The sequence below is a fragment of the Pseudonaja textilis genome, chromosome 1 (assembly GCF_049901715.1).
Source record: "Pseudonaja textilis isolate UNSWEBS1 chromosome 1, rPseTex1.2, whole genome shotgun sequence".
In the NCBI taxonomy this organism is placed as follows: domain Eukaryota; kingdom Metazoa; phylum Chordata; class Lepidosauria; order Squamata; family Elapidae; genus Pseudonaja; species Pseudonaja textilis.
Window position 1 is genome coordinate 229,213,490 of NC_141990.1, and position 25,382 is coordinate 229,238,871.

The following is a 25,382-nucleotide window of genomic DNA, read 5'->3' on the forward strand; positions in this document are numbered from 1 at the left end:
CTTTAAAGGGGGAGTGGGAGTGGCAAAATCTCCAAAGTGGCCTAGAGCAGGGGTCTCCAACCTTGGCCACTTTAAGCCTTGTGGACTTCAACTCCCAGAATTCCTCAGGAATTCTGGGAGTTGAAGTCCACAAGGCTTAAAGTGGCCAAGGTTGGAGACCTCTGGCCTAGAGGCAATATGATAGAGGCAATATAAGAATAGAACAAGGAAAAGATATGGGGTATGTGTGCCATCCCTGCAAGGCTGTAAATTCCATTCTGCAGCCCTCTCAGGAGTTTCCTGCTTTCCTCAGAAGGACCAAAGCTACACTCCTGCAAGGGTGGACTTTGTATCTCAATGCTGCAATATTGCTCAAGTCACTCTGATTTCCTTTGATGCACCCCATTCTGTAGATGTCACTGGTTTTCTATTTGGTTTATTAAAATTCTTTTTCAAAAAACAAAACAAAACAAAGATGTCCTTAATTCAGTTTCTACCATCCTTAAAAACCAGGGTCCCTCAGGCCATGGCCCAGTACCATGACCATGGCCCATTCAGAACCAGACTGTATAAGTTCCACTTGCATTAGCAGCAGGCAACCATGCATGTGTGCAGCCAGGGGTGGGATTCAAATTTTTTAACAACCGGTCCTGTGGGCGTGGCTTAGGTGGTGGGTGTGGCTTGGTGGTCATGTTATTGGCTGGGCATAGCCAACTCAATATCACTCACATCGAGGCACGCATCTCCTTGTCTGGCCTCTCATAACTGTGGGGATGCTGCAACAGTTGTAAGTGTGAAAAACGGTCGTAAGTCATTTTTTTCAGTGCCATTGTAACTTTGAATGACCACTCCACAGAAGCAAAGTACCAGCAAAGAAGGGGGGAAAAAAAACTCCGGAGAAGTTCCTGAGACAGGAAGTCTAGTCCTGCCAAGAATGTAATAATTGTTAATGGAGAGGCAGTTTCTGGAAGCAACACCAGAATGTTTCCTTCCTGCCTTCCTTACAGGATTAGGCCAATAATTTCTTCTAACAACCGGTTCTCTGAACTGCTTAGAATGTTAACAACGGTTTTAGCGAATAGGTGCGAACTGGTAGAATCCCATCCCTGTGTGCAGTTCTATTTGCACGAGTGGCAGGTACATGGAACCATCCCCTCCCCCTCTGCTGGTCCACCAAGCTGGAAACCATTGTTTTAAACTATACAACTCCTGTCACCCAAACCATGCTGACTGTGGATTATAGGAACTGTATCCTAATAATGTCTGGTTGAATCACGTTTGAGGAACCCATGTAAGATCTAATCTGGGTTGATTACCTGGACCAGGGATTTAGTCTTCTGAGCTTTCGTGCTAGAGCCCATTCTCAGAGAACTTCTCTCTCTCCAGAATGTGGTCCTGGTGACCAACCCAGATTGGTTCCTGAAACAATATCCTGGGACACATATATCTGCCTTCAATCGTGCGCTTGTGTAACTTCAAGGTTCCATTGCTTCTTAATGTCAGGGCCAACATATAGGAATGCTTAAGAAGAAAAACAGACAATTGGCATCTATTTCAAACTAAATTGCCTGGTAGTATTTTTATGCTCATTATGGAATATGACACATTGTGTTATTTGACTGTGTGTAATCATCTATTGAACAGAATTGAATTTAAAGTAATAAGAATGGAAAACATTGCTAGCAGGGGGTCTCAGAAAGAAGCAAATTGACGCTTCTAGAAACACTCCACGGGGATAGAAAACTGCAAAAATCCAATCAAAGGAAAAGCTTGTAATAAAAACTACAGTATACAGCAAACAAAAGCGAAACACAACCAGAAAAGATTGGTAGAAACCTATTCGGGGGTGGGGTGGTTTCCACCTAATTTAAATACAGATCTAAAAATTGGATTTGAAAATAGTATGTATTTTTTCTTAAGAAATGTCATCTTGGTTACTTCTATGGAACCTTTCTGTAATTGTTTTACCGTAAAAGCCACTGTAAAATCATCACTTTTACTGACACTTATATATATTATCAGTCTTGTAATTCCCTTGGGAACCAAAACATATGAAGGAACTCAGGGTTGTAAGGACAGTTCTTTTAGTCCCAAGGCAAACTTCTTGGGACTTAAAAATGTTGGATGTCCCAACATTTTAAAAGGGGTTATTGGCTGCATTAGGAAGAACTGTGCCACTCTCAAGAGGTAAGGGCAATATTTTTGCCATTTCTGTTTTTATTGTTTATTTTAGTAGCATAGTACACTTCTGATTATTTGATCCCTAATTCCTTTTTTTACCAAGATGACTGTTGCAATGAATGAAAATCTTACAGGTTGGATCCAAATTCAGTCATGCTTAAAATAAGTATCCTTGAAATCATTGAAACTATACTGGAAGTGATTCGTCCGTCTCACTGTTTCAGTGTGTGTGCTCTAAATAGTTGTGCCTGCAAAGTAGCTCTCCCTTCTTCCAAAGTTGGTTTGACCCTAACCTTTAATTTTCAAGAAAAGATTAGGTTTTCTGCCAAAGTGAGAGAAATAAGAATCAGTTCTGCTGGCAGAGACAGAGACTACGCTAAGCACAACCTTAAATCAGATTTCAACCAACTTATTGAAAATTAAAGTTTTTTAGTTTTTTTGTAAACAAAATAGGATAAGCAGTAGATGGGAAATCTCGATATTTCCAATAAGTGTCACTCTCATCAGGAGTAATCCTTTTGGTTTCTGTTGTATTTGAGCTAGTTACACAGTGGGGCTCACAATTCTGAAGACTGGAATTATTATTTTTTCTTTGATTGCTATATTCATATGCTGCCTGGCATCAGAATATTCAAAGGCAATTGGCAAGCCAAATTAATTAGGAGCTAATAGACTTGATTTTAAAATAGAGAAAAAGAGGGCAAGGTGAAAATAAGAATTGAAATACCAAGATCAACTCTTACATAAAGGATGTGCAGGGGAAAACTACAGAAATAGGAAGAGCCAAATAATAGCTAGGCCTAAATACTATATAGAGACCACTTCTGAAGACACAGGACTTTAAGCTCCTTCTTAGAGCCTTTCATTGCAAAGAAGCAAAGAAAACCAGTCTTCACTTACTGAGTGAAACAAAATGTGGATGAATCCTGATAGATTCATTCATCCTCCTTTTGTAAGTGCCTCCATTATGTGTTGGCTTTCAGGTATCTGATTTTCTTCAACGTTCAGTTTTCCACATTCCGGTTATGTTTAAAGCTCCAATGTTAAATTATGAATAAGAAGCACTTTGCAGCTCTCTTTTATAAGCAGATATCAGGCATAACCCTTCCTTGCCTTCTGCAGAAAGCCTTCTGCACTGAGAACTATATCACACCAAATATGCAATATTTCCACACAAAAATCCAACTTTCCCACCCTTGCTTTTCCTATCCATGTTTGATCCCAAGCACAGATCAGACACTATATCCCAGTTTCTGGAGTGCATTTACTGTGACACTAATTTTTTCATGTTAGCTTCACTTGTATTAACACTGTTCCATTATTTATTAGTTAAGATGTTTATATTCTGCAGCTCTAGGAAGGACGTTTCAAGGAGCTACAGTTGTTTGAGGAAAGGCTGGATGGTTTGGAGGATGGAGGAGTAAAAGACATTATAGGTCAAAGCCATTGGTTATGATTCAACGCAAATTTAAAAAGGAGACTAAGGTATTTTAAGAACATGACACTTGTTCTATAGATATCACTGAGGTTCGGACACCTTTTTTATTTGTACACTCTTACGTTGAGGAGGCTCATAAATGTATTATCAGTTGTGCCAGTATGAGCTTTTGATAATTATGTTGACATCAAGTATTTTATTTCTTAATCATATAATGGCACTTCAAGGAGGAACTTAAATTGACAAAGACTTTACCTATTTTAATGCATAAATTAATAAGGAATAATTATGAGAATCAGTTTAATGTAGTGAAGTACTTTGCAGTACTGAAGTAGGGACACCCAGGTTCTGCAAAAGTCTTCTCTTGGGTATAGAAAGTAGCTGGGTCACTTGGGCCCAGAGCAGTGGTGGGATTCAAAGACTTTTACCACTGGTTCGGTGGGTGTGGCTTGGTGGGCGCACTTTGCATGCGTGCACACACTTTCCGTGCATGCACGCGCCAAACACACACTTTGAGCAGGCACAGAAGCGTTTGTGCAAACACAGAGGCATTCCAACTCACCTCCTGCAAGCCTGCGCTCTCCCGGTCGCTTCAGCAGCTGCCACGCAGCACTCTTCTGTGCCATGCAAAGCAGATGCACTTCAAAAGCAGAAGATAAAGGTGCGTATGGGCAGAGCGGTGGAGAGAACTGGTTCAGTCTCCACTGTTCATTGCTGCTACCGGCTTGGCAGAACTGGGTTGAACTGGTAGAATACCACCACTGGTCCAGAGGGGGTATTCTGTAGATTCTAACCAGTTCTGGAGAACCGGTAGTGGAAATTTTGAGTAGTTTGGAATACCACCTCTGATTTTCCCTGCCATCATCTATTCTCTGCCTCCTGAGTCCCAACTGATCGACTGGATCTTCTTTTGTTGCCCTGCACAGGCGAACGGAGCTGAAAAGCAGGTTAGTGGGGTGGGGAGAGAATGGAAATTTTACAGTATCCTTTCCCTGCCATGCCCACCAAGCCACACTCACAGAATTGGTAGTAAAAGTTTTTGAATCCCACCACTGCTTGGGCCATATTCTCGCAGTCCAAAACAGCATCAGATTCTACGTTCAGCTGGTTGAAAAATGCATGATGGTGCATTGATAGCTTTACTGTAACAACTCCCAAGCCCAGTGCAGAAAGGCAGAGCCTACACCAAGTGGGACAAACAAAGAAGGCATTCATAAAGAACAATGTGCTTTATATGAGTTATTATAAATTTGAATTCTTTGTGCTTTGAAAACAAAACAATATCATCTTTAGGGTTGAGTCAGACAAACAGAAATGTCTCTTGGATTATGTTTCTGCCCAGTTGCCAGAGATTTTGATCATAGTATAGTCTTTGAGCCAGCACATTTTCTCTTTTCCATTCACTGTCTCTTATTGCATGCCAGTTCTTGGAAGTTAATCAAGGGCGTGCTGCAGCAGTCTTGTTGCCTGTGGTATATACTGTATAAAGGAAGCATGGCTTAAGCTCAGCTTTCTGGATAAGGGTCTTGAGCTAGAATCAAACTGATTTTAAATGTAATAAGAAAATGTGGTTTAGGAAGGCTAGTATCTCATCCCAAAGTTGGTATATAAGGAACTGAGGCTCATTTCTAGCTACATGGCAGAGAAATTGTGTCAGCCTTGGTGGAATGAATTTGATGTAAAATTGGAACAATAAATTTGAGCCCAAATTAATTTTTATGCATTGCATTCCAGATGTGTTGGATTTTCACGGGATGGGCAGCTATACAAATGTGATAAATGAATTAATAATCTTCATGCAGCATAGCCACTGGTTATACCGTTGAAATTTATGGGACCTAAAGCACAATAATTCTGGAAGACAATAGGATGAATTGGGTTAGATTCTTCTCTTGGATATTCTGCACCCCAAATTCTTGCCAAGGTTAGTAATGATGGAGTTAACTAAGAGATTTTATTTTTACCTCTTCTGTAAAGCTTTTCCAGCAAAGGTTGCAATTGCACTATACAAAGCATTGCTAACTAAAATCCAGACCTGAGGGTTGTTTTTATGATTATTATTATTTTACCCCTTTTCCCTTCATTTGCTCCGGCTTGATGAATTTAAAATCATTCATAGAGCATTCTGCCTTTTAAATGCAAGACCTTTGTCAGAGCAATCCTTGGGATCTCTTTCCTACAAGGAGAGAGGGCACCTGGGGGCATCTGCTGATAAATGGGTCCAAATTTTTGCAGCTAATTGTGGCTTCCCGACTATGATACTTTTCAAGTTAGACTTACTATTTGCTCTCTTTAGTTAAAGATAGTTGGAGAGTCGGGAGGCTTTCCAGAGAACCAGTCTCTTCTTCCCAGTCAGAAATGAACAGAATTTCTTGCCATTTTTGACAGGCTTGCATGATAAAAAAGATATTTAATGTGATGTTTAATAGAAGCCAGTTTCCAGTCCTCAAGAACTATACATTTGTTGACAGGACAGGGGCAGGAAGGAGGGTATCTCAGATTTTGAAAAGAGAACGTAACTATGGCCTTTGATTATTATTTGTTTGTTTCTTTTTTGTTTTTATGCCTTTGATTTGTGGCGACTGCCTGGGCAAGTCCCTATAGTTTTCTTGGCAAGGTTCTTCAGAAATGGTTTGCCCTTGCCTGCTTCCTAGCGCTGAGAAAGAGTGTTTGGTCCAAGGCCAGTCAGCATTTCCTGGTCTTGTGCCTTAATTGCTACACCAAACGGACTCTAATGTAAATTACACTATGTAAGCATGTGAAAAAAAATATTAGGTATCTTTGAAGTGTATGACGGTCCACTTGTCAGATATATCATCTTTGTTCACCAATTTGTACAATATCTTTCATGGTGTAGTATAGAGAAGAGGTTCCCTCCTTTCCATTTCTATTCTGTTATTATTTACAATGCCATATTACATTATTCAGAGACACTTCCTTATCTACTAGAGAAACAGAATAAACACGAGTGGGCAAAAAAGCAGTGGGAGCAGGACAACTTCTGATCAGTGGTCGGATTCAAAAAATGTTACTACCGGTTCCGTGGGCGTGGCTTGGAAGGCGTGACATGGCTTGGTGGGTGTGGCAGGGGAAGGATACTGCAAAATCTCCATTCCCTCTGCACTCCTGGGGGAAGGTTACCACCGGTTCTCCAGAACTGGTTAGAACCTGCTGAATACCACCTCTGCTTCTGACTTCTAGCCATCTTCTCTATTGAATTTTCTTGTGGGAACCAACCTTCCTTCCTACCTACCTACCTACCTACCTACCTACCATTTCATGTTGAATTCTATCACTGTGGCGTATATTCATTCTCAATTCTATGCTATCTTGAGGATCCATGAGACAAATTTGAATAAATTTGGCTTGCTGGTGGCGTCTGGCATTAAATGTCTGATGTAATGATGGATTTGTCCTTGAATAATCATATAAGGATTTCATCCATTCCTCATTGGAAGGACTTCTTTGGCACCAAAGGATTTCCTTGGGAAGAGGCAGTTGTGTCATCTGATGTTCTTTCTAATACTGTTTCCAACTGATCCATCATTGCTATATGAATTGAGGATTTCATTAGGTAGAGGTGGCAGATTGGTGGTTTGTCCAGAGAACAGGAACTCATGGTGAGGGAAGATTTTGACCATGGCACCACATCAGCAGAAATTCTGCATTGTGCAAGTCCTGCCTTTTGATTTGCTCTTTCTCTGTTGAAGACTTGTTGTTGAAGATGGATATTGTTGGGCTGAGAGACTCTTGCAGAAATTAGTGATTGCCACTTATTCCCAAGTCGATCTACCGCTTCCTCCTCCATCTTTTCTCCTCATTCTGTATTTTTCCTTGGGATTCTGGAGATGGACAGGCCTTTCATCCTACGTTTTTCATCTCTCTCCTCCTTGCCACACACTGACATTGGTATCATGTCTGGACCATGATGTCCCCCCTCTCTTTAAACATGGTATAAGCATGCTGCTGATATTTTTATTTTAACTTATTTTTACCACACAATATTGCACATTGCAGCTCTCACTGCAGAAGCAATTAGAATCCCTGCTGACTTCTTTAATGAAGGGTAGGAGGCTGTAAGGGACAGTTTAAAAGTAGGATCAGTAGCCACCTGAGGGCTGAGGTGGGACTGGTCTACCTGATCTCCAGTGACTGAAGAAGGGAGCCAGTCTATACTCAATTTTAGATTAGAAAGTGGTTGAAAAATGAAACAGTATGGGCAAGAGCTAAGGAATAATGGCTAATATATTTAAGTGACACCAGAGTGATTTAGTTTCCACTCCATCTGTAGCCCCAGCAGCACAGTTGGTGACTTTCTGACTAACCTATCTGACAGGGTTGTGAAGAAATATAGGAGGATGACCACTAAGTATGTGCCTTGAACAAAGTTGGGATATAGATACATGTGCATGTTTGGGTCTCAGTGAAGGGGCAGGCAAAATAATTAAAATATCCAGATCTTAAAATATCCAGTCACCTTAAAATGGTTGCTTCTTTAAGAGTCACAATTCCTTGCTGCTGGGTGGGGGAGGGAATAGGTAGAGAATTGTGAGACTGCCTGGGAAACTGTCACAGAAAGCTTAAGACGATCATGATGTGATTGCTGGAGCAGCTCAACCACAACAGCAGCTGAAACAGATGCAATTTCCCCAAATTTAATTTCCCCAAATTTAATTACCTTGGGAGTCATGGGTCTCAGACCTTTGATGCTGTCTGTATGTTAGCTGATTTGAGGTATCTTGTTCAAAAGTTGTTGCTCTACAGTTCCACCCAATTAATGGTAATGACTACAAAGAGCTGGAATAACTAACACCCTTTGGCACTGTCCATGTAAAGTACCACAGTATTGTTTCTAGTGGTTCTGAAAGTACTGGTACTTTTTGGTATAAAGCTAGAGATACAGAGATAATGTAAATTGTTGCCTTTTATCCATATCTCTCTTCTTGCTTTTGCCTGCTTTCAGTCCCACAACATTAAGCTATAACTGTTGCATGAACTGAATGTTCCACATGCTTGTTCTGACCTGGATGTGGGAGTTGATTGAAAGTTTGCTGTGTGCAAACTAAACTACCCATAGTAAAACCCACAGTAAAACAAAAACAAAAAAAATATGGATACAGCAGGGAATCAGAATTAAAATCTGACCACCCAAAACATCCTAGTTTATTTCCAGTTTCTTAGCCAAGCATACAGCTGAAAGAAGCATTCAGAAGCCATGATTTGTGATTATTCATCAAGGGCTTTTTGTAAATTAGGAGGGTTTTTTTTTTCTTCGAAGCTAGCATAACATTTCTGAAAATGGTGGTGACTTTGGAATTGGAGAATCTCGTGGCTAAGGAAAAGAATATAGCATCTGGAACATTAAGACAAAAGCACTATTTGACAAGATTGAAGCTTTCTGGAGACCTTGGAGATGCAGAGTCCAGAGGAAGCCCAAGCGAGGAGAGTTTGGATAAACAAAGAATAGATTACTAATGCCTGAAATAATTCTAGAGCTGAACTCAATAAACTGAAAGTTGATTCAAAACTATTCTTCAGGGTATGATATCTGGAACGAGTTAAAAGAGACATGATGAGGAATTGCAATTGTACATTCATATTCAGAAAATTTGCAAATCTGAAATTATTAGGGAAAAGAGGTTTAACAAAATTGCTGGGGGTGGGGAATCAAAGCCTGCTAAACACGAGGCTATCAGATGATTTCTGGGAAGGAAACAGTGGTGGGATTCAAAAAATTTTACTTCCAGTTCTGTCGGCGTGGCTTGGTGGGCGTGGCAGGGGAAGGATACTGTAAAATCTCCAGTCAGAAGTGGTGGTATTTGCTGGTTCTCCAAACTACTCAAAATTTCCGCTATGGGTTCTCCAGAACTGGTCAGAACCTGCTGAATACCACCTCTGGAAGGAAAGCTTTATCTAGCGAACTTTTGCAAGACCTTTTACCAACAAAAGGTGCAAATAAGACAACATATGAGTTATGGAATAGGAGCAAGCTGGATCTGACACACACATAAAGGTGTTGGAATGCAATGCTTGTGCAAATATTCCTAAAGAACACCAAATATTCCTAAAGAAAAAGGAATAAACTAAAATACAGAACCTAATTAGGAATGGTGCTGACCTATCAAATAAGAACCAAAGGCATTGGGATTTAAAAATTGAAACATATAAACTCATGAAGTGTTTTACAGAAGGAGGAGGAGGAGGAGGAGGAGGAGAAGAAGAAGAAGAAGAAGAAGAAGAAGAAGAAGAAGAAGAAGAAGAAGAAGAAGAAGAAGAAGAAGAAGAAGAAGAAGAAGAAGAAGAAGAAGAAGAAGAAGAAGAAGAAGAAGAAGAAGAAGAAGAAGAAGAAGAAGAAGAAGAAGAAGAAGAAGGATGATTCCAAATGAGTTGCAACATTTAAATAATAGTACACATCAATCGGGTTTTTTTTACCAGTAGCACCTGGATTTACCCAGGAAGCTTTCAAAAAGAAGCAGCACATAATAAGAGAGATACAGTAATGAAAATGACATTCAACAGTCAGAAGGGGGTTATGGAAAATGAGTCAAGAATCTGAAATAAAATCAGATTCAGAATGCTGACAGAACCAATCCCAGAATCAGATAACCCCAAAGATCTGGTAAAGATTTGCTTGTACATGCTACATAGCTAGAGCAAGGAAGGGACTTGATGCCAATTCATAGAAAGAGCAGAGTTCTGTAACTGAGAGAGAGAAATGGATGAAAGTGCATGGGATGAAAAGGAACCCTTGCACAAAAACAAAAAATAGTTTAATAGAACTGCCAAATAGTGAGAAAGCCATGAGTTGTAAATAGGCTTTCCAAACTAAGCATGATACTCATGGAAATGTCAACACTTTGTAGGGATTGCCTGGGAGCAGAAACTAAATTAGCTATAGAAATTTTCCAACCCACTGTTGGGCTGTTGTTGATACAGATTTGTTGGTGTAAAATATGAACATCACTATAAGAATAGCAGGCTAGGAAATACATATATGCTGCAGCCTTGGAAATCGGAAGCATGGTCTGTTAATAGGTTTTCTTTTCTATCAGGTTTTTCTGAAAAAGTAACTAAATCATGCAATTTGGGCTTATGACCTTGCCTGCCATCAGAAGCTGAAAGAATTTTTATTCCATATTGCATGCTGATTTAATGTGATCAGTGTCACTGCCTTGGCATTACTTAAAACCTCACTGTCGCTATGTCTTAATTCCAAAACTTGATGCAATTAACTCTTATTCCTCCTTATTGCTTGGTGGAATTTCTCCAGACTATTAGTGGGTAGGACAACAGGGCAAAGCAAGTTTCCCTTGTCCCCATTTAGAAGCTTAGTTGTCAAAGCTCCTAGTACATTAACTGTTTGGAGCAGAAAAGCAGAAAATGGCCTCGATACCCCTGCCCATCACTGATAATCATTGACTCTTATTGCTAAAGGACCTTGTTTAAACATCTTTTGTGACCTACTTTAAAATCACCAGTTCAGTAGCTTTAATAGCTATTCTGCCTGATAAAGGACAGACTGTCATTAGTGTCCTGCCAGCCTGTAGAATGACTTAGCCTCCTGTTCTTTCAGATTAGTTTTTCTTTTTTTTATCCCTCTGGATTTTTTTTAGTCTGTTGCCCTCTACTAGTGCAGTTTGGCAGATAATCTTTGAGAATATGGTAGCCTAGTCACACCCCTACTTATCTATACCTCTTATTTCTCTCTGTCCTATGCTGTCCCTTATTGTTCTGCCAAGTTGCTCGTGAAGCCATGATGCGACCCTGTGGTCAGAACAAAAGATAATGTAACAGATAAGGCAACAGCATCCATAAACACCTGCTGCTTTCATCAGAATGATGCAGGCAGTGTTGCAGGGCAAGCTCTGCCCCTTTCATACAGGTGTGCAGCCATGACACCTGTACAAAGAAGCAGGGGTGGGATTCAAATTTTTTAACAACCGGTTCTGTGAGCGTGGCTTGGGTGGTGGGCATGGCTTGGTGGTCATGTTATTGGCTGGGCGTGGCCAACTCAATATCACTCACATCGAGGCACGCATCTCGCTGGCCTCTCATGACTGTGGGGATGCTACAACAGTCATAAGTGTGAAAAATGGTCATGTCACTTTTCTCAATGCCATTGTAACTTTGAATGGTCACTCCACACAAGCAAAGTACCAGCAAAGGAAGGGGAAAAACCTCCAGAGAAGTTCCTGAGACAGGAAGTCTAGTCCTGCCAAGAATGGATTAAGGGTTATCAGAGAGGCAGTTTCTGTAAGCAACACCAGAATGTTTCCTTCTTGCCTTCCTTACAGGATTAGGCCAGTAAATTCTTCTAACAACCAGTTCTCCGAACTACTTAGAATGTTAACAACCGGTTCTAGCGAATAGGTGCAAATTGGTAGAATCCCACCCCTGCAAAGAAGGCAGGACACTTTGATGTGTCTTTTGCTGTACTACTACCTGAGAGGATGCCCTGAAACAATGAGGAGGGGGAAGGATATTGTAGAATTCTGCACACCATTCTTTAGGGGGGGAAAAAGCCCGTTAGACCTTGAGAACCAAGAAAGACTTGTAGCCAGTAGTGGTATTCATATTTTTTTACTATCAGTTCTGTTGGTGGATGTGGTGTGGCTTGGTGGGTGTGACATGGCTTAGTGAGCATGACTTGATGGGTGTGGCAGGAGAAGCATACTGTAAAAATCTCCATTCCCACCCCACTCCAAGGGAACGATACTGTAAAATCTCCATTCCCTCCCACCCCACTAACCGGCTTTCCAGCTCTGTTCTCCTGTGCAGAGCAACAAAAAAAGACCCAGCTGATCAGCTGGGACTCTGATTGGCTGGGACTTCGATCAGCTGGGACTCGGGAGACAGTGAATAGATGGGCGCGGGGCCAACTAGAGGTGATATGTGCCGGTTCTCATAATTTCCACTACCAGTTCTCTAGAACTGGTCAGAACTGGATGAATACCACCTCTGCTTCTGGCATTACTTCTGAGCACTTTCCCTTTTTGTTTCTCACCTATAGGTAGAAATCTTGTCAAACTAAAGCAACTATTTGCATCACTACTGTAGATAGGCCCTGGGAATCTCTAAGGAGGAACACCCTTTGTCCCAATTTTTTCTATTTGCAATTTTTTCCCCCTCTGGAAATCCATTCCTATTCCCACACCAGACTACATTCTACCACAAAAAGGGAATGAAAAAGTCATACACGGAGCCACTATCATAATAAATGCATGCATGTTTTATTTGCCTTTTCCCAAAGTCTTCCTTAGAAATGTTTGAAATTACATCAGATGTATGAAATGCCATCCTATTGCAGATACTCTCACACAGATACAAAACAGAGACATGAAATGCAAGAGGTACAGCCGGTGACATTTCTCAACAACTGTCTCTCTCTATAGCGGTGTAGATTTGCTGTATATTATAGCAATAATAATCAACTATATTTTCCCCTGCTCTAACATAGTTATTACATGCATCTGGTGGGAGGAAAATAATCTGGGTTAATCGGATCCTTTGTGAATAAAACCAGAATTAATTGTGCACAAATTACCGGTCTTCTTTGAAAAATACTGCCTCCTGAATGATGGTTTCATGCAGATTATCTTGGGAGAAAGATGTGTTTTCCCAATAGATTTTGAATGTTTTTGCTTGCTAATGTCTATTCCATATTGACTTATTCCTTACATAGACTTTTCTATTCTAAGAAAGAAAGAAAGAAAGAAAGAAAGGAGGGAGGGAGGGAGGGAGGAAGGAAGGAAGGAAGGAAGGAAGGAAGGAAGGAAGGAAGGAAGGAAGGAAGGAAGGAAGTTTTTGCTTGCTAATGTCTACTCCATATTGATTTATTCCTTACATAGACTTTTCTATTCTAAATAGAAAGAAAGAAAGAAAGAAAGAAAGAAAGAAAGAAAGAAGGAAGGAAGGAAGGAAGGAAGGAAGGAAGGAAGGAAGGAAGGAAGGAAGGAAGGAAGGAAGGAAGGAAGGAAAAAAGAAAGAAAGAAAAAGACAGGCAGATAGACAGACAGACAGACATAGTTGATGGATAATACAGGTAGTCCTCGACTTATGACCACAATTGGTACCATGGTTTCTGTTACTAAACCAAGCAGTTGTTAGGTGAGTCCTGCCCAATTTTACAACCTTTTTGCAATGGCTGTAACTTGTTAAGTGAATCACTTGGAGCCCAGCTTCTCCCACTCACTTTGTTGTTGGAAGCCAATTGGGATGGTCACAAATGGGGATCATGTGACTCCAGGATGCTATAACCACCATCTACATGCCAGCTGCCAATGCACCTGAATTTTTATCACATGACTGTGGGGATGGCTGCAGGGGTCAAAAGTGCAAGGACCAGTCATAAGTCACCATTTTAATGCCACTGTAACTTTGAATGATTCCTAAATGAATGGTTGTAAGTCAAGGACTACTTTGACTATAGATCAAGTCCAATATTGAGGCAATAGATAAATCTTTATCTGCATTAGATCCTCATCTGTTATTAGATGCTGGGAAGGGAAGCAATCCCAGGCGGCACCTTGGGTTGTAGCAGGTGGTTATCAGAATAATGAGCTGCCTTTTTGATGCCCTCTCCAAATATGCAAGAAATAATGTAGTCATACACCATTGGTTATAAATGTACAATCCTCAATTAAAGCCATTGCCAAAGGTCACCAGTTCTATAAAACCTCTTGTAATAGCCTGAGAATCTTTATTCTCACTAATTATTTTTCTTCTCAGCTAAGGACGGTGCCTCATGCAGTTGGTGAACTTTATTCTATATGAAGAGTAATATTCTTCAAGATGTGTGCCTGCTTGCTGTAACCTGTCAATATGAATTCTTCATTCCTCTAAGCTCTGGGAAAATCCAGTCTTGGTCTGATAGAGTATTTGTTGCCTACTGTTAGGAATATAGGTCACCTAACAGCTATTTGGGTTGGAAATATATAAACCAGGATAGACATTTTAATACTGTCTCTTTAAGAAAATGCAAAACTGTAATTAGGTGTGGTTTCTCAAATGGCCATAAGATGGAGCCAGAAACCTGGGTTGTTTTAGTCTTAGTCTCAGAAGAGAGTGTTTCTCAGTGAGTCTCTGTTTCCTTCTGTTGGAGAGCATTGCCGTTCTTTCTAATTGACTGATATTCATGGATTTGATGTAAGTCTGATACTGAACTGTTTTTGACACTGGAATTTGTTATTGGATTATCCCTGGACTAAAAACTGACTGATCTTACCTGTGAATGACTTTGGATTGCTTGTTTTGAACTTTGCTTAAACCTTTCTGGAAGTAAAAACCTACATTTACTGTACAGTGTATCTGTGTGCTGTATGTGTTTTATTCAAACACTTCTCTCAATACGTCTGCTTGTATGCGCTCATTCTCCAAACAGGGAAATAGCTCAACACCCACCACTACCCATAGCATGTAGATGTAGATAAAGAATTAAATTTTGATGTTCACTGAAAGCGGATGTGATACATTAATGGTGCTTGAAGGGTGATGTTGCTTTCACCGAATTATGTGATTGCAGATAGCTTGCTCGTGCAGTTAGATTAAAATGGATTAAAACAATTTTCTTTGTGCAGAAATCCAGGCTGTGCAGCAGATTCTGTATCCTGAAAGAAATGAAACACCCACAACTATGATGTTTTATTTATTCTGTCATTGGGATAAGAATAACCAAAAGTGTAAGGAGAAAAGTGGCCAAGGAGTATGATGGATGTAAAATTGAAAAGAGAAGATGGGCATAAACATTGTTAGAAAGATTTTAACAATTGTAAATTACCCAGAGTCACTAGGAATTGGGTGGCAAATACATTCAATAAACAAAATAAAATAAAAGCTTCTCCTCTGGAAATATTGAATTGCTAACTAGGGCATACAAAACCTTTGCTAGACCAATACTCAAATATAGCTCATCTGTCTGGAATCCACACTATATCCACACTATAAATCAGACATTAATACAATTGAGCGAGTCCAGAAGTACCTCAAACTATCCACTATTGACCTCACCCCATTCCTAAGAGGTCTGTAAGGGGCGTGCATAAGGGCACCATTGTGCCTACCTTCCCTGTCCTATTGTCCACATTTAATCATGCCTATTTTCTGTATTCTTACTCATGTTTACACGTATACCTATTATTTTGTAAGTGATTGACAAATCAAATAAATAAATAAAAATAAATTAATTATTATGGTTGGTTGATTGCACGGCCAGCTAAATGTTTAGACTAGTTTGGCATTTGTATCCCCCTACCAGGATCTTCTCAAGGACCTAGAATAGGCTGTTTGATGGTGTTAAAAAGATCATCACAGGATGTAAGTTGTTGCAAGTAAAGCTGCCTTTTGCAATTAACTGATGTTATTATTAGAGTTTATAGTTATGTTATTATAGTTATTAATAGTTATAATTTAAAAAAAATGGCATGGAGGTTTAACAGCAATTTGGCATATGTATGGCATTTATGTTTAATGGCTAGTAATTTCTTATCTAGAGAAAGTCTGAATTTGTGTCTTCAGAGATTTGCCATATAGCAATTTGAACGGGAAGGGTTTGATGTAATATGTGAAATATATTTACTTACTCTCATGCTTTCAGACTCTCAGTTCTGAATCAAGCAGATTTGAATTATATACATCATTTAAATTGGGCAATTTGCAACTGAGTAATTTTCAGTAATACTGAGTATTTATTAATAACCATACCTGGGATGGCTGGTATCTTCTAGGTATTGCTAAAGGCTGATTCTTCTTGCAAGAGTCACCTAGAAAACACCTGATCAGGCCATCCCAGGTACGTTTTTAATAAATAAAGATCAAGAAGTACTGATGAGAGTGAGGATCAAGTGGATGTGCACTGTTATAGATTTTGGTCTAGAGGAATCTGTATTTGTTCCTTACCCAGAAATAAAATGTGAAATAAAATACAGTAGATGGATGGGAGGTTGATTCATTATAAAGATTTGGCTAATTTTGAGAAGTCAATAGGATGTCGGTTAGGTAATTCTGAGTAATTCTTGGATTTATTTTATTATTTCATTTTATTTATGTGCCATCCATCTCATCTAGATGAAAAACCACTAGGAAAAACTAGGTCGGTAGGATAGATTGAAAAAAAATCAAAAGCCTTTGTAAGAGAAGGAAATGGCTCACTCCTTCCGTATTGCTGTTAATATAGAATACACGGATTTGTCCTTGAAATCACCTGAAGTGGAAATTAACTCGAAGAAAAAATTACTTCTGTTGCACAAAAACTTACCCTGGGTGAAACTGTGTGCATGTAAATGCACAACAAGCAAATAGCTCTAATTATAGCTTCTGGGAAATTGGATATTGTAAAGTCCAATAAAGTTCAGAATGATTTTATCCTGGATCGTTTCCTATTCCTGAGGAGAGCAACATGATCTAGAGCTGTTAGCTTGTCTTTGGGGCACAGAGCTATAACTAACATTTTGAGCAGTAGCTGAGCAGAAAATACTGCAGGAATGGGGGTTGACAGCAAATCTGCTTCTTCAGAATGCATGCTCTGTCTGCTTCATTGCTAATTGAGAAGCATATCCTAAGGAAAAGAGCCCCACAGGGAAAACAGAACTGGTGTGTGCATAAATCCAAGCCAGACTGGTATGCAAGGCAATTGTCTCTGCTCCGCAGAGGCAAAATGTCAGGTGCGTTCAGCAGTAGCAAGTTTCCTTTCTTATAGGGGAAGATGGAACTAAATTTGAGAAAGAAATGCCCCAAATGGTTAGCTAAGCATCTATTTAGGCCCCGAAGAGTAGGTGGGAAAGAAATGCAAAACAACCCCATCTTAATTCTCTTTCGTGTAAGAGGGGATAGAGGCACCCGGGATATATTTTTTCTATACCCTGCCTACAGCAACAAAGTAAAATTCGAGTATTCCTCATGGTTTATTTCCTGATTTGGCTCATCTTCAAGGGCTGAAACTTTCTTTTGATGCTGATTGGAATACTTATGGGCTACATAAGCCAAAAATCCCCGAAGAATATGGTGGCAAGCTATGACTTCTGTATTGTTCTTTTTAAAAAAAATCCATGTAGTCACTTTAGTCATGGAGCTCCAGTGAAAGGCAGCTATGTTTATATTCTACATGCTGAAAAAGCAAACTCTCAATTCTGACAATTTCAAAGAAGGAGGCAGGCTCGCTTTAAGAATCAGGAATTGATCTGATACATTACATCCGACCATGTCTAAGAGATTTTATTCTGAAATGCACACTTAATATGGTGATTGAAAAAAAAAAATGAAGAACAGATAAAACATTATAAATTCGTTCACTGCTACAGAGAACAAAATCTACCATAATTTACAATGCAACCTATTAAAAACAAAGTATTGATTGCTCCCTTTTTATGTGCCTTGGATAAAAAGTAATATTTTCACTGAGTAGCAAAAAAGAAAGGAGTAAACTTTTTTTTTCTTTTTCTTTTTGATTAACATTCGACTAGGCATTGCTTTCTGTTTTCCTAATGAGATTTTAATTTAAACAGCATATGCACTGTTCTGATTTTGTGTGGCAAAAAGAATGCTTTACAAGATGTCCTGATTTCTTGCTTCTTGTTACAGCTCTGCATTTTGGGAGGGTGCGGGGGACAGTGAGGAGGGGCAGCCTTGTCTTTGAACCTGGATAGCTCTGAAGAGAAGTATTTCCCACACAACCGCCCTCCAGCACTGACTATAGAGTTGTACTTGTTAACTGGGAAGAATTTTATTCATCTCTTTATTTGATTGTCAGAACACCAATGTGCAACACTGGAGGGGAGCTGATACGTTTCTGAGCATTCTGCAAAACTTGTGATTTTTTTTTAAGATAAAGAAAAAAAGACAATAACCATCTGGGGTACATCCTCAAGACATTGTCTCCCCTAGATTGATTAAAAAAGAAGCAGCAGCTGGTACCTGTCAAAAAGAGGGGAAAATATGCCTGGGCATGGATAAAAGATTGAAAGCAGCTGTGGGCATTGCGTGGAGTCATCTCTGTAGGAGGGGAGAAAGATCAGACTTCACATGGGATGGGATGACTTCACTTCACACAGGATGCCATATTCAGATCCTTATGCTGACAATGACATCCTCCATGCAGGGGTGGGATTCTACCGATTCTGTCCACTTCTGTAGAACCGATTGCTAGGAAAAGCAGCAAACAGATAGCATACATAGAATTGGTTCTATGTTGGCTGCTGTTTTGGCCTACCCGCCCGCCTGGGCTCTTACCTGACCTTTATTTCCTGCAGTTTCAACTGCAGCTGCTTTGCGCAACACAGCTGCAGTTCAAAAAACAGGAAAAAAGTGCTTTTTCAACCACTGCACACTTGCATGCAGCACTGCTCAGCTGTCCGGGCAGCTCAGCAGGTCGTAAATTGCGTGCGCGATGCAAAGCAACAGAACCGGTAGTTACACTGGTCGGATCCCATTCCTGCCTCCATGCCTTAATCATAGGAAGCTTTATAGAGTAGCAATGCTGTCTAATCTCTTTGAAAAGGCAAATCTTAGAAAGATAATAAAATTATGCTAAATAAAAAGGTGTACATAAACTTATTTAAATTTCTTGAACACAGGAACTGGTGTCATGGCTTTTATCAGAGAATTTGGTTCAGTTTAATGGCGAAATAGCTCTCAGCCATGATTGCATAGAGCATGTATGGCCTTCAGATAAGGGAAGAACTAGTGGACATACCTCAAATGTTAAGCTGCAATGTATGGTGGCTTGAAAAAGGAACATCACCTTTCCTAAGCTGTGATGGTGCAGTGGTTAGAATGCAGCATTGCAGGTTGACTCTGCCCACAGCCAAGAGTTCAATCCTCACCAGCTCAAAGTTGACTCAGCCTTCCATCTTCCGAGGTCGGTAAAATGAGGAGCCAGATTGCTGGGGACAATATGTTGACTCTATGAACTGCTTAGAGAGAGCTGGGAAGCAGGATATCAGTCTAAGCACTATTGCTCTAAGAGATGCCAAGAGATAGTGTATTCCAGCTTAGTCAGAAGCTTAAACATTTCCAGGAAGTGTTGACTTTTGTGGTTTTACTTCTATAGATTATTGAGAATCATTTTTACAACATCCTTGTGAAGGAGGCTTCTATTATCTCTCACCTGTGTTCAACTTGAAACTAAGAATAACTTGCCATGAGCCATTCAGCCAATTCATGACTAAATGTTATCCCACATCTTTGAAATCAGGTCCCTCATATTTAATCAATTTGTGACCAATCTTGAAATCACAATTGTCTTCTAAAATCCTTCTGAACCACCAGCCAAATGAGCCATGTACTTATTAATGAACCAGAGCGCACACTTATACCAGTAGTCCTCAATTTACGACCACAATTGAGCCCAATTGTGGGCTCAATTGTTGCTAAGTGAAACATTTTGTTAGGTGAATTTGCCCCATTTTACAACTTGTCTTGCCGCAGTTGTTAAGCGGATCACTGTAGTTGTTCAATTAGTCAAACTGTTGTTAAGTGAATCTGGCTTCCCCATTGAATTTGCTTGTCAGGTCACAAAAAGGGACCCCGGTGCATCGCATCCATCACAAATATGAGTCAATGGCCAAGTGTCTGCATTTTGATCACATGACCAAGGGAATGCTGCAATGGTTGTAAGTGTGAACAATGGTCATAAGCCACTTTTTTCTGCACCGTTGTAACTTTGATCACTGAACAAACTGTTGTAAGTCAGGGATCACCTGTAATTTCAAACCAGGACCAGAACCAGCCAACCTGGTATAACCTGCTACCTCTTCAGCAATAAAGAGAAATCTCTATTTCAGAATCAGTAGTCGTGACCAAATGGACTATTTTTAATTGGTTTTGTTTGTCCCCAAAGTCTTCCGTGACTTGGGGTACAGCAATGATATCTGTTATGGGTTGCTTTTCATCTTCTTCCAGGCTGGAAGGAAAAGGGAGTTGTTTCTGCCTGTCATATTGGTTCCCCTTTAATCCTCTTAAAAGATATGAGGATTTAAAGAGAGCCTCTGAGCAATGGTCAGGCTTGCCTCAGAAGTGGAGATGGAAATACTTGAATTCTGGTTTTTAAAAGCTGCATGAAATAGAAAACTTACGCTTGAAGATTGCTTTGTGTTTCTTTTCTTTCAAATTTCCTCAGTGCCTAACCCAGGGTTTTATATTTGGTGTGAGTTGTAGCAACCACTGTATGGTTAGAGACAATAATCTTCAGGCTATTGCTAGCAGAATGGAACCCATGTTATATTTAAGTCTTTAGCTATCCTATGTAATAGGATATACGAAAAGGTAGCAGGTCTGAAGACTCAGAGACAAATGGTGCATGAAATGAAAATGCTTTTATATAACCAGGGAATACATAAGTAGGGTTCATAAAAGTTAACTTTTTATTTTAATTTTTTTGAGAAAAGTGTTCCTTTCTGGAATATTGTCTGCTTTTTTAAAAAAAAGTATGCTAACTTTATTTGTTTTTGCTTTTCTGCTAAAATATTCAAAGTGCTAGACTAAAATATCATTTGAAGGAACTATTTAAAAATACAGAATACACAGTGGTTAGATTCAATTTTTTTTACTACCGGTTCTGTGGGCGTGGCTTGGTGGACGCGGTGTGGCTTGGTGGGCATAGTGTGGCTTAGTGGGCAGGGCTTGATGGACGTGGCAGGGGAAGGATACTGCAAAATCCCATTCCCTCCCCTCCCCACTAACCTGCTTTCCAGCTCAGTTCTCCTGTGTAGGGCAACCAAAGAAAACCGAGCCAATCAGCTGGGACTTGGGAGGTAGAGAATAGATGGGGGCGGGGCCAGTCAGAGATGGTATTTGCCGGTTCTCTGAACTACTCAAAATTTCCGTTACCAGTTCTCCAGAACTGGTCAGAACCTGCTGAATACCACCTCTGAGAATACAAAAACCCAATGAACAATCAAAATATTAAAATATATTAAAAGTGTTACTCAAATTAGCCAAAAATTAAAAGCTTGGCAAGCAGAGAGAGTGGCAGTCAAATTGCTAGGGGGATGGGGTAGAAGGAGTCCTACAGCGTAGGATGACACAAGAGACACAGTAGTTTTCCTGAGTTGTATAAATAGGCCTCAAAAAGCAGGGACATCTTCAGAAGCGAAATCCCAAGACTCTGTACATTTAGAATGTACATTTTCATAACCAGAAAATGAATCTAATAAATAGAGAGGCCCTTAGCCATTTAGAAATTGAAAAGATAGCCTCAACACCTTCTAATATGATCAGTAATTGACAAAGAGACTAGACTAGAGCAATAACTAGAGCCAAGATTGATACCTGCAAGAACAGTGTTTTTCAGCATGCTAAGATTAGCCTACCATATCTGGCATATTAATATTTGAGTGACATCTTTGGATTTTTGAGGTAGGCATGATTGGAAAAGGAAAGGAAGGGAGTCCCTGAAGATTTGACTCCATTAGTTGTTGCTTACTATAGGGGGCAGTGCTCATCTCTGTGAATTCGAGGCCATGAGTTGGTGCTGTCCAAAAACGTTTCCATGGTCATGTGTCCAGCATGACATGACTCAGCACTGTTTTCTCCCCAGTGAAGTGGTACCTATTCATCCGCTCATATTTGTATGCTTTCAAACTGCTAGGTTGGCAGGATCTAGTCGAAGACAGGAGCTCAGCCTGTCGTGTGACGCTTGGTTCTTGAACCCAGGCTGGCAGCTTTCCAGCTAACAAACCTAGCATCTTAACCACAGAGCTATTGTGCCACCCTAGATATAATTGGGCTGGTTAAAATTCCATAGCAGATATGCAAAGGATTCCTTAGTTAGTACATATCGGGAAACTTGAAATCCAATAAGGGATGTGTAGATAATGGCTTTTCTACTAACCTGAAGCAAATTGAAAGTCAGTTGAGCTTACAGTCATTTAAAACTAAATATATTAGTAGATTAGACAAAGTGGTGATGGAGTGATAATGAGTACAGTCTCTGCATATGGCAACTTAGATATAATATAAAATACTGCAGTTATGACTGTTCCTGTTTTGCTAGTCTTCAAATGTTTCTGGTGCTGGCTGTTGTCCAAAAGACCTTAGATAAGATAGACCATTATTTTTGGACCAAATAGAATAGTGCGGGTGTTATACATAAATCTGTCTTTGAAGTGCCATTGCTCAAGAATAAGGAGGTGAATTGTGGATAGTAGGCATTGGTGTGGCCAGCCATTGCTTCAAACTTTTTAATCTCCTGGGAAATGGGTTGAATCATGTGTTAAACTTCTCAAACTTGACTCCCACAAGTGATATTGCATTATTAATTAATAATAGAAATGCAGAGAAACCGCAATGCCTCAGCCCCTGAGGCTACACTAAGATCTAATTGCATGTAAACATCTTGCATTGCAGTGGTGGATGTGAGGTTATAAATGCTTCACCATTAATGCTTTGGGCTTGTTTCCAACTCATGTGCCACTCTTTTAGCTGAGAATTGGTGAAACTTGTTTTGTGCTACATTGATTCTAGAGAAATCCCCAAACACCTGATTTCCTTGATGTCTGTGAAATACTGGGCTATTGAAAAAAGGCCTTGAGGCAATTTAGAAACGTATATTTTTCTGTTAGAGAACCCACAGTGGAACATGAAGATTGGTTTGTACTTTGTTTCCATTGAGTCCCTCCTTGTTCCAGACATTAGCTGCTCTGTACTTGCTTACACATTATTTTCCTAAGTACTTTCTGCTTCTTTTCTCTCATAATGGTCAAGGACTCCCATGTATTCTCACAAGGATGAAATAAACCTTATAGTATGCTCGTTTTTCTTGAAGCAGAGAGACTCCTATCATTGCATCTTTCTAGTTCCACAAAGATCAAATTAATCATGTTCTCCCTGTGTCATCTCTTGCTTTCTACTTTGAAATGAATAATTGCTGTTAATTTCTTTGTCTATTCACTCTTACAAAAGAATGAACTGCAAGCGGGAGAGATTGCTGTGATGGAAACCAAGTCATAGTTCTTCTTACATTGTTGAGCATTTCAGCAGCAGATAAAACAGGAAGATGGTTTGAGAATGCAGTCTGCACATTTCAAAATCATCTGTTCATTATGAAGCTTCCTTTCACGTTTACTTTCTTATGGATGCTGTTTTGCTCATATCTGAGCTATCACATTTCTTCAGTTGAGATTTTGTATTTAAATGGGAGAAAAGTACCTATGGGAATTTCACTGAAGCCATTACAACTTGACCGGATTTAAATAATTTGCAGTTCACTACTCAATCCGGGGCACGAAAATATCTTGAGCTGTGTCTGCTTCTAGTGATATAGATTTGGGTATATTGTGATAGGCTTAAATATGAGTTTTACAGATAGATTTATTTGTTTTTCTTTATGGTGTTTGTATTGCTCATTTTGCATGGTTTTCATTTACTTTGTATTTTGTTGTTAGCTCCCTGTGTTGTGGAAGTGAATAGATTGCAAATACTATTAACCAAGCAAATGAATACAGGGTATCAGTATCTCTCTGTGTCTTCATCCTATCCATCTGTATTTCATTCTGTTGGGTGGATGAGTTGGGAGGTGTGTGTGAGCACTTTACCTTTTAAAATTCTTTACCTTTTAAATTGAAAATCTGATTTTCTTTACCTTTTAAAAATCCTGGTAACTTCCTTCATTTATGCCATTTTTAACAGATTCATAGCATGTTTTGAAGGTGAGGCATGTGATGAATAACACAATTATCCCAAAGGGAGAAAAAAGAACATTGGTTTGTTGAGGCTCAATGATGGCTAGAAACAGTATACAGGAGCTTGAAGACTTAATTTCCTGTTCCTGTCATGCAGCTTTTGCATGGATGAAATTTCTGCTCCTGTTGCCTAGGAGATGGGTTGGGGATGGAAGGGAGCATGTTGCTTCTGGAATACTAATGGTAGTATAGGGTCAGGTGCTGCTGCTTTGTGAGAATTGGGATTGGGAAGGAAGTTATGGAAGATATCCTTTTTTCAAAAAAAAAATATGTGAATTTGGTGAAAAGTAGTTAGCAAGTCCCAAGAATGAAGCATGCAGCCTGTCTCTGTGCTTCAACAGTTTGTTCAATTTATTTTCTTTCAGTGGTGGATTTGTACTTGCAGCTAGCTTGATCAACCAGAAAACTAAAAGGGGGAATAATGCTAAAGGTACTAAATAAAATAATGCTTTATAGCAAACTACTGTAGGACAGGCTCTACAAGATTAAAGGGATTGTGGATTGGAACCTGTTTGGGCCTTTCCGTCATATGCTGTGTCTTGTCAATCAAGAAATGTTGGCTGCTGGGCATTAGGAGATGTGCCATCTCTGCCATTGTCCCTTCCTTCCCCTCAAAGTTGAGGATGACTTCTACCCTGTTGTCTTTTCACAAGGCCCTGATGAGCAGGCCTGGGACCCCGAAGGTTTCTATGATTACATTTGTTGTTCTTGGCTGCCATATATGTTTAATTTTGTACGGTATTGTAACTGTTTTTAATTGTTTTATGATTGTTCGCTGCCCAGAACCATTTGCTTGAGATGGGCAGCTATAAAAATTGATTAAACAAATACATTGCTCCACCTTTTACTTCCTTTTTCACAATCCTGACTTGGCAAACATTCGCCTTTGGATTTGCACAGTGAGACATTAAGGTGCAGGACTAGCTTGGCAGGAGACGTAAAATTCCTAATTTAACAAATACAAAGGAGATTTTTGTCCCTTCGCCTTCTGTGTTGTCTGGTTGAAACTAAGCACTGGATGAAAAATGGTTATGTGTTCATGGCATCTGCAATCTTGGGTTCAAGCTGCAAAGCCTTGGACCTTTCTTCAATGTCCCATTTTATGACCTTTT

At 39.7% G+C, this 25,382-nt stretch overlaps 2 protein-coding genes across 4 annotated transcripts in view; one reads left to right on the plus strand and one right to left on the minus strand.

The window, feature by feature from the left end:
* Window positions 1-25,382, minus strand: part of LOC113440202 (NACHT, LRR and PYD domains-containing protein 12) — a 432,514-nt gene that overhangs the window by 263,076 nt on the left and 144,056 nt on the right. The window lies entirely within an intron of this gene.
* Window positions 1-25,382, plus strand: part of B4GALNT4 (beta-1,4-N-acetyl-galactosaminyltransferase 4) — a 193,978-nt gene that overhangs the window by 62,821 nt on the left and 105,775 nt on the right. The window lies entirely within an intron of this gene.